Raw genomic sequence first — 11910 nt, forward strand, 5'->3', positions numbered from 1 at the left:
GGGTCAGGAGACCCAGGATCTGGTATCTGTGTGATGCCACTATCTGTAGCCTTGGTCAGGTCACTTTCCTTTCAGCTTCTGGATCATCTGCAAAATAAGGGACAATCAGTTGAGTGGTTCCCTATGTCCGTTTCAGAAAATGTGCTATGGGAGTGTGTGTGTGTGGCAGGGGGGTTGGTTAAGAAGGGCTCTGTGGTTAAATAAGTTTGGGAAATTCCACACTAAAGGGTAACAGGAGCCTATATTGCAGGGCTTCTCTGAGCCTTGGCTATGCTGATGTGTTATAAGCTTCCAGGAAGTACTTCCTATGAGCAGTACTTCCTACATTTAGCTTGTTTGGCTACGGGCAATGTTCAAGTTGCATTTGCTGGAGTACACTGGGAAGTGCTGGACTAGACCAGTGGTAGCAATAGCAACTGAGTTCCCAGGGCCCTAGTCTGAAGTCTAGGGAAGTTGCTAGACTTTTTTCAATATTTCAAAAAACCTGTGGGGGAAAAAATAAAAACATGAACTTACCAGTTGATGCAAAAAAAATCAAAACAAAAAAATACACCAAAATTCAACAGTTATCATGATAAAAAAAAAAAAAACAAAAACCTCAGCAAGCTAGAAATAGAGGGTAACTTCAATGGGGTAAATAGCATCTACAAAAAACCCAACAGCTAACCATATGTAATGGTGTGAAAGACTAGGTGCTTCCCCCTTGAGGTCAGGACTAGGCAAGGTTATCCACTCTTCACTACTTGTATTCAACATCATACAGAAAGTCCTAGCCAGCACACTGAGATATGGCAAGAAAAAGGAAATAATATTAAGCCTACAGATTGAAAAGAAAATTGTCCCTGTTTGGAGATTTGACAACCTATAAATTATCAAGATCTCATGGAGATTTTAAAAATCCCAAGGAATATACAAAAAAACTAGAAATGAATTCATCAAGTCATAGATTACGAGATGAATATACAAAAATTATATTCTACATAGTAGCAGTGAACACATGAAAATCAAAATTTGAAACAATGGTACTATATAATCACTCAAGAGATATGAAACATATACATCTAACAAAACGTGTTATGAGATTTATATGTTGAAAATTACAAAACACTAGATGAAAGAAATCAAAGATCTACATAAATAGAGAAACATGTCATGTTCTTGGATTAGAAGACTTGGCAGTCGGAAGGATACTATTTCTTCCCATATTAACCTGTGAGTTTAATGCAATTCCTATCAAAATTCTGGCAGTTTGTTTTGAGATAGACATTCTTACTTCAACATGCATATGAAAAGGCAAAGAAATAAGTAGCAAAGACAACCTTGAAAAAACAAGAATAAAGTGAGAAGAATCACTCTACCTGATTTGAAGAGTTACTGAAGAGCCACATTAAAACAATATGGTAGAGGGATAAACAAGTAGATCAATGGGACAGAATAAAGATCCCTGGAACAGACCCTGTACAAGTATGACCAACTAATTTTTGAGCATTCAACAAAGGATAGTCTTTTCAACAAATACTACTGGAATAGCTGAACATCCATAAAAAATAAAAAAGAATCTTGCCTTAAGTCACAACACAAAAATGAACTGAAAATGGATCATTGATTTAAAGGTAAAACAAAGCTAGAAAACTTTTAGAAGAAAACAAGTGAAAATCTTCACTACGACCTAGGGCTTGGTGAAGAGATCTTAGACATGACACCAAAAGCAATACATGAAAGGGGGGAAAAATGATAAATTGGACTTTACCAGAAATTAAATGCTTAATTTACAAGTAACATATCTGAAAAATGACTCATGTCAGATATATAAAGAACTTTTAAAACTGAAGACAATCCAATTAGAACATGGGCAAAAGACATGAAAGGACACATTGAACAAAGAGGATATTTCATTTGTTCAACATCATAAGCTATTAGGGAAATGCAAATTCAACTACAATAAGATCATTACACACCTGTAAAAAAATAATAAATAGTGACAATATCAAATTCTGGTAAGGATGCAGGGACATTGGATTTCTCATACATTGCTCTCATACAGCCACTCTGGAATACAGTTTGGCAAGTTTTTTTTTTTTTTAACATTTATTTTGACACAATCTATCATAAGTAAATAGAGGTTCCACTCTGCCACAGATGCATCTGTGAAGAGTCCTGTGCCATTCAACTGATGATCATCTAAATAGTGTCCCATCTTTTTATCTCAGTCACAGCACATACCTTCCATGTTATTTCTGTCCATTTATTGCTTCCAAATCCAGATGACCAATATAGTTCCTTATCCCTTAAGAAAGCTCAACATGATTGGTTCAGGCATTCCAGGATTTGCACCCCCCTTAAATTGCAGGTAAATCATGAGAGGAATAACACTCCAGTGGGTGGCAAATTGGCTACCCTTGAAGAGCTATGCAGCCCCTGCTTGGCCTCTTTGCTCAGCTTCACCATGGCAACAGCCTGGCAGTTTCCTATAAAACTAAACTTACTTACTAAATGACCCAGCACTCCTGGGCATTTATCCCAGAAAAATGAAAACATGTCCACACAAAAGCATGTACACAAATGTTCACAGCTGCTTTCTTCGTAATAGGGGAACAACTTAAATATCCTTCAATGAGCAAATGGTTGAATTATGACCCATCCAGATCATGGAATACTACTTAGCAATAAAAGAAAGAAACTCAGGGTGCCTGGCTGGCTCAGTTGGTGGAGCTTGTGACTCTTGATCTCAAGGTCATGAGTTCAAGCCCCACATTGGGCGTAGAGCTCACTTAAGAAAAGAAACAAACTATTGATACATGCAACAACTTGGATGGATCTCAAGGGAATTATACTGAGTGAAAAAAAGCCAATCACTAAGGTGACATATCTATCCATTTTTATAACATTATCAAAATGACAACATTAGAGAGATGGAGAATAGATTAGTGGTTGCCGGGGTTAGGGATGGTGGAATGAGGGTGTGTGTGTCTCACTTATAAAAGAGTAGCAGGGTAAGATCTTTGTGGTAATGCAACAAAGATTGCTTCTTGATTATGGTGTGGTTACATGAATTTATACAAATGATAAAACTGGCAACTGCCCCCCCCCACACACACACATACACAAATATGTATATGTAAAACTGGTGAAATCTGTGGGTATTACCAATGTCAGTTTGCTGGTTTATATAAGAGGTTATCATTGAGGGAAACTAAGGGTTAAATAAGACCTTTTTGTAATAGTTTTACAACTTCCCATAAATCTATATTTATTTCAAAATAAAAAGTAAAAAAAAAAAAGCCTGTGGGAAATGGATAAATTATGACTATGAATCAGATTAAAATCCTATCATTTTTGCACTACACATAGAAAATCCTAAAGACTCTACCAAAAACTACTAAAAATAATAAAAGAATTAAGTGACAGGATACAAAATTAACACCCAGAAATTGGTGGCGTTCCTATACGCTAATAATGAAGTAGAAGAAAGAGAAATTATGAAAACAATGCTATTTACAATTGTACCAAAAAGAACAAAATACCTAGGAATAAACTTAACCAAAGAGGTGAAAGAACTATCTCTGAAAACTATAAAACACAAATGAAAGAAATTGAAGATGACAAAAACAAATGGATTGGAAGAATATTATTAAAATTCCCATATTACCCAAAGTAATTTACAGATTCAATGCAATCCCTATCAAAATACCAACAACAGTTCTCTTTTTTTAACATTCTTTTTTTAATTTTTTAATTTTATTTTAATGTTTATTTATTTTTGAGAGAGAGAGGCAGAGACAGAGGGAGACACAGAATCCAAAACAGGCTCCAGGCTCTGAGCTGTCAGAACAGAGCCCGACGCGGGGCTCAAACTCACAAAACTGTGAGATCATGATCTGAGCCAAAGTCGGACGCCCAACTGACTGAGCCACCCAGGTGCCCCTTCTTCTTCTTCTTCTTTTTTTTTTTTTTTTGTATTTTAAGAGAGTGAGAGAGTGAGCAGGGAGAGGGGAAGAGGGAAAGAGAAAGAATCTTAAACATGGGACTGGATCCCTCAACCCTGGGATCATGACCTGAGCTGAAATCAATAGTCGGACACTAAACCAACTGAGCCACCCAGGTGCCCCACCAACAGCACTTAAAAACACAAAACAAAACAAAACAAAACAAAAAACTAGAACAAATATTACTAAAATTTGTATGGAACCACAGAAGGCCCTGGATAGCCAAAGCAATCTTGAGAAGGAAGAACAAAGCTGGAGATATCACAAGTCCAGATTTCAAGATATAGTACAAAGCTGTAGTAATGAAAACAGTATAGTGCTGGCACAAAAATAGACACATATTTTTCTCAGTGGAACAGAAGACCCCAGAAATAAACCCACAATTATATAGTCAATTAATCTATGACAAAGGAGGCAAGAACATACAATAGGGAAAAGACAGTCTCTTTAATAAATGGACAAACTGGACAGCTACATGCAAAAGAATGAAGTTAGACCACTTTCTAACACCATGTACAAAAATATACTTGAAATGGATTCAAGAACTAAATATGAAACCTAAAACCACAGGGACACCTGGGTGGCTCAGTTGGTTGAGTGTCTGACTTTGAGTCAGGTCATGATCTCACAGCTTGTGGGTTCAAGACCCACATCGGGCTCTGTGCTGACAGCTCAGAGCCTGGAGCCTGTTCCAGATTCTGTGTCTCCGTCTTTTTCTGACCCTCCCCCCCACCCCACCCCCATGCTCTCTCTGTCTCTGTCTCTCTCTCCCTCTCAAAAATAAACATTAAAAAAAGTTTTTTTAAAATACATAAAACAAAAGAAACCTAAAACCATAAAAAGCTAGAAGAGGAAACAGGCAGTAATTTTTCTGACATCAGCCATAGCAACAGTTTTTTAGATGTCTCCTGAGGCAAGGGAAACCAAAGCAAAAATAAACTATTGAGACCACATCAAAATAAAAAGCTTTTGTCCAGCAAAGGAAACCATCAACAAAATAAAAAGACAACCTACTGAATGGGAGAAGATATTTACAAATGATATATCTGATAAGGGGTTAATATCTAAAATATATAAACAACTTATTCAACTCATCACAACAGCAACAACAATAAAACTGAGTAAAAAATGGGTAGAGGACCTGAATAGACATTTTTCCAAAGACGACCTACAGATGACCAACAAACACATGAAAAGATGCTTAACATCACTAATCATCAAGGAAATGCGAATCAAAACTACAATGAAGTATCACCTTACACCAGTTAGAAAGGCTAAAATCAAAATGACAAGAAACTAGTGTTGGCAAGAATGTGGAGAAAAAGGAACTGTTGGTGGGAATGTAAACTGGTACAGCCACCGTGGGAAACAATATGGATGGACCTAGAGGGTATCAGACTGAGTGAAATAAGTCAGACTGAGAAAGACAAATACCATAGGATTCCGCTCATAAATAGAATCTAAAAAAATGTATTAAAAATTATTAAAAAGCAGACCTATAAATACAGAGAACAAATTGATGGCTGCCATAGGAGGAGGCGGGGGGGGGGGGTTTCAGCAAAATGGGTAAAGGGAAGAGGGAGATACAGTCTTCCAGTTATGCAATGAATAAGTCACAGGAATAACAGGCACAGCATACAGAATACAGTGAATGATATTGTAATAGCAATGTAATGGAACAAGTGGTAGCTACATTTGTAGTGAACATAGCATAATGTATAAACTTGGTCAAATCACTAAGTTGTACACCTGAAACTAATGTAACATTATACTCAAACAAAAAAGAAATTAAAAAAATTAAAAATCCTATCGTCTTGGAGCACCTGGTTGGTTCAGTTGGTAGAGCATTCGACTCATGATTTCGGGGTTGTGAGTTCAAGCCCCATGTTGGGTGTAGAGCTTAAAGAACAAATAAATAAAATATTTTTAAAAATCCTATCCTCTTTGGGTTATAGTTTTGTTATTTGAAGGTGTGGCAGCAGGTGGCGGGGCAGTAGGGTGGTAGGAGGTCATTCTGGTTTCCTCCCTTGTATCAAAAGCTCTGCCTGCCAGCAACTACAGCTATGCCTGGCCCATGGTAGCCATTCTTTGAAGAGTGAATGAATTGGCAGTAAAATGCATCTTTAATAATAGTTGGTAAAACTGGCAACATCCCTCCAAGGGGTACATGCCACAAGTCCTTGGAGGGAAGAAGGTGGGGCTCCAGGACCAGATGCTTTCTCACCACTTTGGCCTTGGCCTCAGTACCTCAGAATCCTTTGAGCTCAGCCTGTATACTGATGGGAAAAACGTCCTTCTCTGGGTACAGAGTGGGTAACAGCCTAGATACTGTATAAGGGAAGTTTAACTGCCACAGAGTCCTCAGCACCTTGTATGGTGCTTCCCATCTTGTTTGTGCTAAATAAAGTCATTCAACAAAACTGGCTGAGTGTTTCTGCCCAAAGCCACAAACTGTTCTAGGCAATGACTGGGAACTCCAGTGAATGAGACCAAGTTCCTGCCTCCAGGAAGCTGGCATTCCAGAAGGAGAGCTAGACAATATACAAGTAAACAATAACTTCAAATTAGGGGCGCCTGGGTGGCTCAGTCAATTGAGTGTCTGATTTCAGGTTAGGTCATGATCTTGCAGTTCATGACTTCAAGCCCCACACTGGGCTCTGTGCTGACAGCTCAGAGCCTGGAGCCTGCTTCAGTTTCTGTGTCTCCCTCTCTGCCCCTCCCCTGCTTGCACTCTGTCTCTCTCTCGTTCTCTCACAAAAATTATTTTAAAATTTTAAATTCAAATTATCACAAGGGTCATGAAGAATACAGGGGCAGGGGCACCCTGACATAGGGGTGGTCTCCCAGGGGAGGTGATGTTGAGATGAGACCTGAATGATGAACAGGAGCTAGTCAGGAGAAAAGCTTTCCAGAAGGAGGGAACAGAATGTGCAGAAGCTCAGAGGCAGGAAGGAGTTTGGGCAAGAACACAGGATGAAGCTGAGGAGATGAAGTTGAAGAGAAGGGCAGGGGCCAGGTCCCAGAGGGCCTTATAAACCACAGTGTTTCATTTGTTCCTCAGCTCCGAGTTGAGGTATATATTATCTTTGGTTTCCATATGAAGAAGCTGTGGCTCAGAGAGGCCCCAGTCTAAGTCCCAGGCCCAAGTACAAAGTGGGAGAATCAGGATAGCCTGGTAGTCTTTCCATTCTGCATTCTCCAAGTCAGAGAACCCACTTCTGAAAAATCCTAACAGAGGCCTCCTTCAGCCTGTTTTCCCCTGCCACCTTACAACTTCCTGGATGCAACAGGAGATGGTAGCCCTCTGTCCCTCACACGGGTTCTTGGGAATGACAGCCGCAGAAGAGTCTTGGGTTTTTGTTTTATGAACGGGGAGACTGAAGTCAGACTGATTTCAGCCCTGAAGATAAACCTCCTTTGTCATTTCACTGGAAGATGGGTGATGACAAAGACGTTGAGGTTCCATGTTTGTCTTTCCCTCCTCTCACCTGTCTTCTCCAGCTTCCCTATGACACGGGTTGGAAGCAGTAGAACCATTATCCCAATCTAATCTCACTCTCATCAGCCTCTGCGTGTCCCTCCTTCCTTCTAGCCACCCCCAGTTTCTCATGGTTTACCCAACATGCCATTTTCACCCCTGTGTTGTGCATGCTGTTTCCTCTGCTTAGAAGACTATTCACATTTCATTAAGTGCCCACCATGCTGCCGAGTTACCCCTCATGGGATCCTTCTTCTGATTTCTTTACTGTAAAACTTATTGCTTCCCTCATAGTTCCTGCTGAAGAACCTGAGACTCAGATAGGGGAGAGGGCCTTCCAGAGATTCCGGAGAGTTGGGATCAAGCCCAGGTCCATCTCCCCCTGCAGCCCTTGCCCTTGAGCCACACTATGTTGTCTCAAATGCTTGAACTCCTCTCCTCCTGGTAAGCATGCTCCTTTTCCAAAGCCCAGTTTGAATGTCCCATCCTCAAGTGAGCTTCCCCAGATCCCTCCCTCAAGTCAGAGAAGAACACACTTCTACTCTGCTTCCTCAGCACACCATGCAGACAGCTTTCCCCATATGCCTCACCTGTTACAATCAATCTGGTTGGCTGCCCATGTCTCTGCTTCACTAGACCAAAAGTCATCACATACGCCAAATGCCCAGATCCTAGCAAAAGGGCAAGGACACAGTAGGCATCAGTGAGGGTTATCTGAACAGGTGATTGAATAAGTGAAAAAATGAGCTGCTTGGAGGGAAAGCATATGGGAAGTTGACCCCAGTCCCAGGGCCCAGATGATTACACAGGCCTTGCCCTCTCTTTCCAGTGTCCAGCATAGTGAATTAACTGTTATCTCTCCCATTTCCAATTATTTTTCTGCACGGTGATACTTTGAACCACCACCACCCTGGCCTCCACAGTTCTGACAAGCTGGGGCAAACCTGTCAGCCTCCGCTGTTATTTCAACCTCAGATAAAGTCTCTGACAGAGAAGTGCATGCTGGGAAAGCCCTCCTAACAACAGAGGGCTCACTGCTGTTCAGTGCTCAACACAATGGCAGGTTGCTCAGCCAGAAATTAACCACATCTGCTGAGGGTGAATGGATTTATTTTAGCAAATGTATAAACATTTTATGTGATTTTAACCCAAATATATCCGGGGGGGAAAGCTGGAAGCAACTATGCCAAAATATTAATCTTAATAATTTTGGGTGATGGGACTACGAATAAGGGTTATTTTCTTCTTTATGCTTTTCTGCAATTTTTCAAAAGAAAAGGCTTTCCCCAATCTACTTGCCAATTATGTTTCTCCATCCCAAAGGTGGAAGTCCCAACATCCCATGGATGTCCTCTACCTCTAACAACACTTTTCCACCAACCCACCCTTTCTGAAACCTAGACCTCACCCTTTCTAAGATTTGGCTTTCAATTCTGGGACCTACCACATAGTCTTTCAACACATCAGTTTTTTTGGTTTTTATCCCCCCCTTAAATTAGCTACAGTGGGTTTCCTGTTTGTTACCTGCAAGTAAAGATCTCTAATATAGGCACCAAAAGATAAGAGCTATGTGAGAAGATCCAGGGGTGTGCAGTTTCTATGTGTCTAAATTGATTTATATCTACACTCCTTGCCATGCCAGCACCTGTGTTATAATAAGCCAGAGTGTTATAAATATGATTCTGTAAGACCAGAATCACATGGCATAGGCACTTGGTAGGCTGGCAATCAGAGGAGTTTGAGAAATTGACAGCTTATCTTCTAAACCATTTATCTTGAGTGTTAGTTGTGTTAGTACAGCTTTAGGCAGGAAGTGCATTGGTGTGTTTAGGGAACAATCAAGAGATCTGTGTGGTTAATTAGTATGACCATGCAGGGGAACAGAAAAACAAAGCTGTAAAGAGGCCCCAGAGTTGAAGTCCCCAACTTCTAGGCTGAAGAGCTGGACTTTCATCTGGGACAAAGGGGGTGCAGAGAGATTCTGAATGCCTGCATGTGCCCTCCGTTTTCAGAAAGAAAACTGGCAGCAGTGAAGAAAATAGACTGGCGACAGGTCCTGGCTTTTCATATCTACTCCCACTGTATATTCTGGTCTCAATCTCATATGGACTCTCTGTTTTCCCAGAAAACCACCTAAGTCTTCCTATATTCTAGTCTGCACTCTTTAAAACAGCTCTTTCAAATCAAAAGTCTTCTTAGACCTCTGACCCCACCATCTCCCCACAATCTGACAAAGAGTTACCGTCACATGTGGACATTTTCAACTTCTGCCTTCAAATCTACAAATGCACTTTCTGCTCCCATCCTTCCTCTTAAGGCCAACCTTTCCACCATCCCAGGGACATCTTTCTCTGTTATCCTTTCTCTATGCACCTTCAACATTTTTCTCTAAAATCTCACTGCTTTTAACACTTACACATAATGAAGTCTCTCCTATGTTAAATAACCTTTCCTCATTCATAACACTTCTCTGGCTTGTCCTATTTCCTCCAATACCTTGCACTGACAAATTTCATGAGAGCTGCCTACATTCCATCTTTCCACTTCATTTCCCATTCATTACTTCTGCCTTCTGATACTGTACTCTACTGAAATAGCACTTGTGAAGGTCACCAGGGACTGTTTTGTTCCTAAAATGCTGTTGTCAGAAATCTGGACACTCCATCACCCTCCATATCTAATCAGCCTTCAGGCCCTCCTTGGTTATTGTGCCTTCTACATACTTCTCATTCCCATCATTAACGCTTCTCTATCCCCACACCATTCCTAATCCAAGACTCCATCATATCACCTCTTAGTCTTGCCCCATCCCATCCAATCTCCCCAAAGTGACAGAATCAGCTTTCTGAAACCCAAATCTGATGTGTCTCCCTTGCTTAAAGCCCCTCAATGGCCCTCAAGATAAAGTATGATTCCCTAACCTAATTCACATAATCTGACCCCCAGGTACCAGGTGGGGAACTTTTCTATTTACAAAGATCTTGTAAGACACCAATGAACATGGCAATTAGGAGGTTGCAGTTGACTGTAAGAGATGGTCAGTGGGGATGGAAGTTCAATCAACAGGAGGTTAAGGACGTGGAGGCTGGTTGTGCAAGCTATCTTGGCAGGAAAGGAGATAGGACTAGGACCTGTGGGTAAGGTAAGATTAAGGTTTTGCAAGGGAGGAGATGCCAAACATTTTTAGATGGAACATGAAGAGAGATTCAAGCGAATGAAAAGAAGATAGTTGTAAAGGTTCTGGCAATGATGACACAAATCAGAGACTGAGCCCACACTGCTGGCAGGAGTATAAATAACTTTTCTGGACGATAATTTGGAAATCACTCAATCATTTAAAAAAGTAAAATTTCCAACCTTTGATTCAGTAACTTCACTTCTGGGATTCTTCTTCCCTGAGAAAACAAGCATGGGTGTGTACACTTAGCTACAGGGATGATGTTTATCAGTCTGTACTTAGAAAAGCAAAACAGGGGTGCCTGGGTGGCTCAGTCGGTTAAGCGTCCGACTTCGGCTCAGGTCATGATCTCACGGTCCGTGAGTTCGAGCCCTGCGTCGGGCTCTGTGCTGACCGCTCAGAGCCTGGAGCCTGTTTCGGATTCTGCATCTCCCTCTCTCTCTGCCCACCCCCCCCACCCCACTTCATGCTCTGTCTCTTTCTCAAAAATAAATAAACGTTAAAAAAATTTTTTTTTAAAGAAAAGCAAAACAAACAAAAAAACCAAACCAAAACAAAAAACAACCTAAAATGTCGTAAGAGGATTTTTTTTTTAATTTTTTTTTTCAACGTTTATTTATTTTTTGGGACAGAGAGAGACAGAGCATGAACGGGGGAGGGGCAGAGAGAGAGGGAGACACAGAATCGGAAACATGCTCCAGGCTCTGAGCCATCAGCCCAGAGCCTGACGCGGGGCTCGAACTCACGGACCGCGAGATCATGACCTGGCTGAAGTCGGACGCTTAACCGACTGCGCCACCCAGGCGCCCCTAGTAAGAGGATTTTGATCAGTTTATGGTACATCCATTCAGTGAAATGATGCATAGTCATTAAAAATATACTGATAAGATATGAAATGGAGAGAATACAACATTTACAATGCCATCCCATTTTTGTAGAAAAAAATGTTTTTATATGCAAAGTCTGGGAAGACATACACTGGAATATTAACAGTAGATACCTCCGGACAATGTGGTATTGTGAAGTTTTATTGTTTATTTGCACTTCCTAAAGTTTATCATGAATAGGAATACCTGAATAAAGAAAACAATTTATAAAATCACATACACACAGCGAGCCCATTTATATGAGTTTAAGAACAAACAAAACTTCTATGGTGAAAGAAGTCAGAGTAGTGGTTATCTCAGAGGTGCTACAGACTGGGAAGACACACAAGAACTTTCTGAGGTAATTAAACATCCTTCATCTCGTTTTTGGTGTACACATAG

At 40.6% G+C, this 11910-nt stretch overlaps 1 pseudogene; it reads right to left on the reverse strand.

Annotated features, from left to right (window-relative positions):
* Window positions 1–2200: 2200 nt before the first annotated feature.
* On the reverse strand, window positions 2201–2448 carry LOC124520154 (mitochondrial import receptor subunit TOM7 homolog; annotated as a pseudogene).
* Window positions 2449–11910: the final 9462 nt, after the last annotated feature.

Source organism: Lynx rufus, unplaced genomic scaffold, assembly GCF_022079265.1.
Source record: "Lynx rufus isolate CCGP_SWC_20201006 ecotype Redwood Valley unplaced genomic scaffold, mLynRuf1.p SCAF_1, whole genome shotgun sequence".
NCBI classification, from domain to species: domain Eukaryota; kingdom Metazoa; phylum Chordata; class Mammalia; order Carnivora; family Felidae; genus Lynx; species Lynx rufus.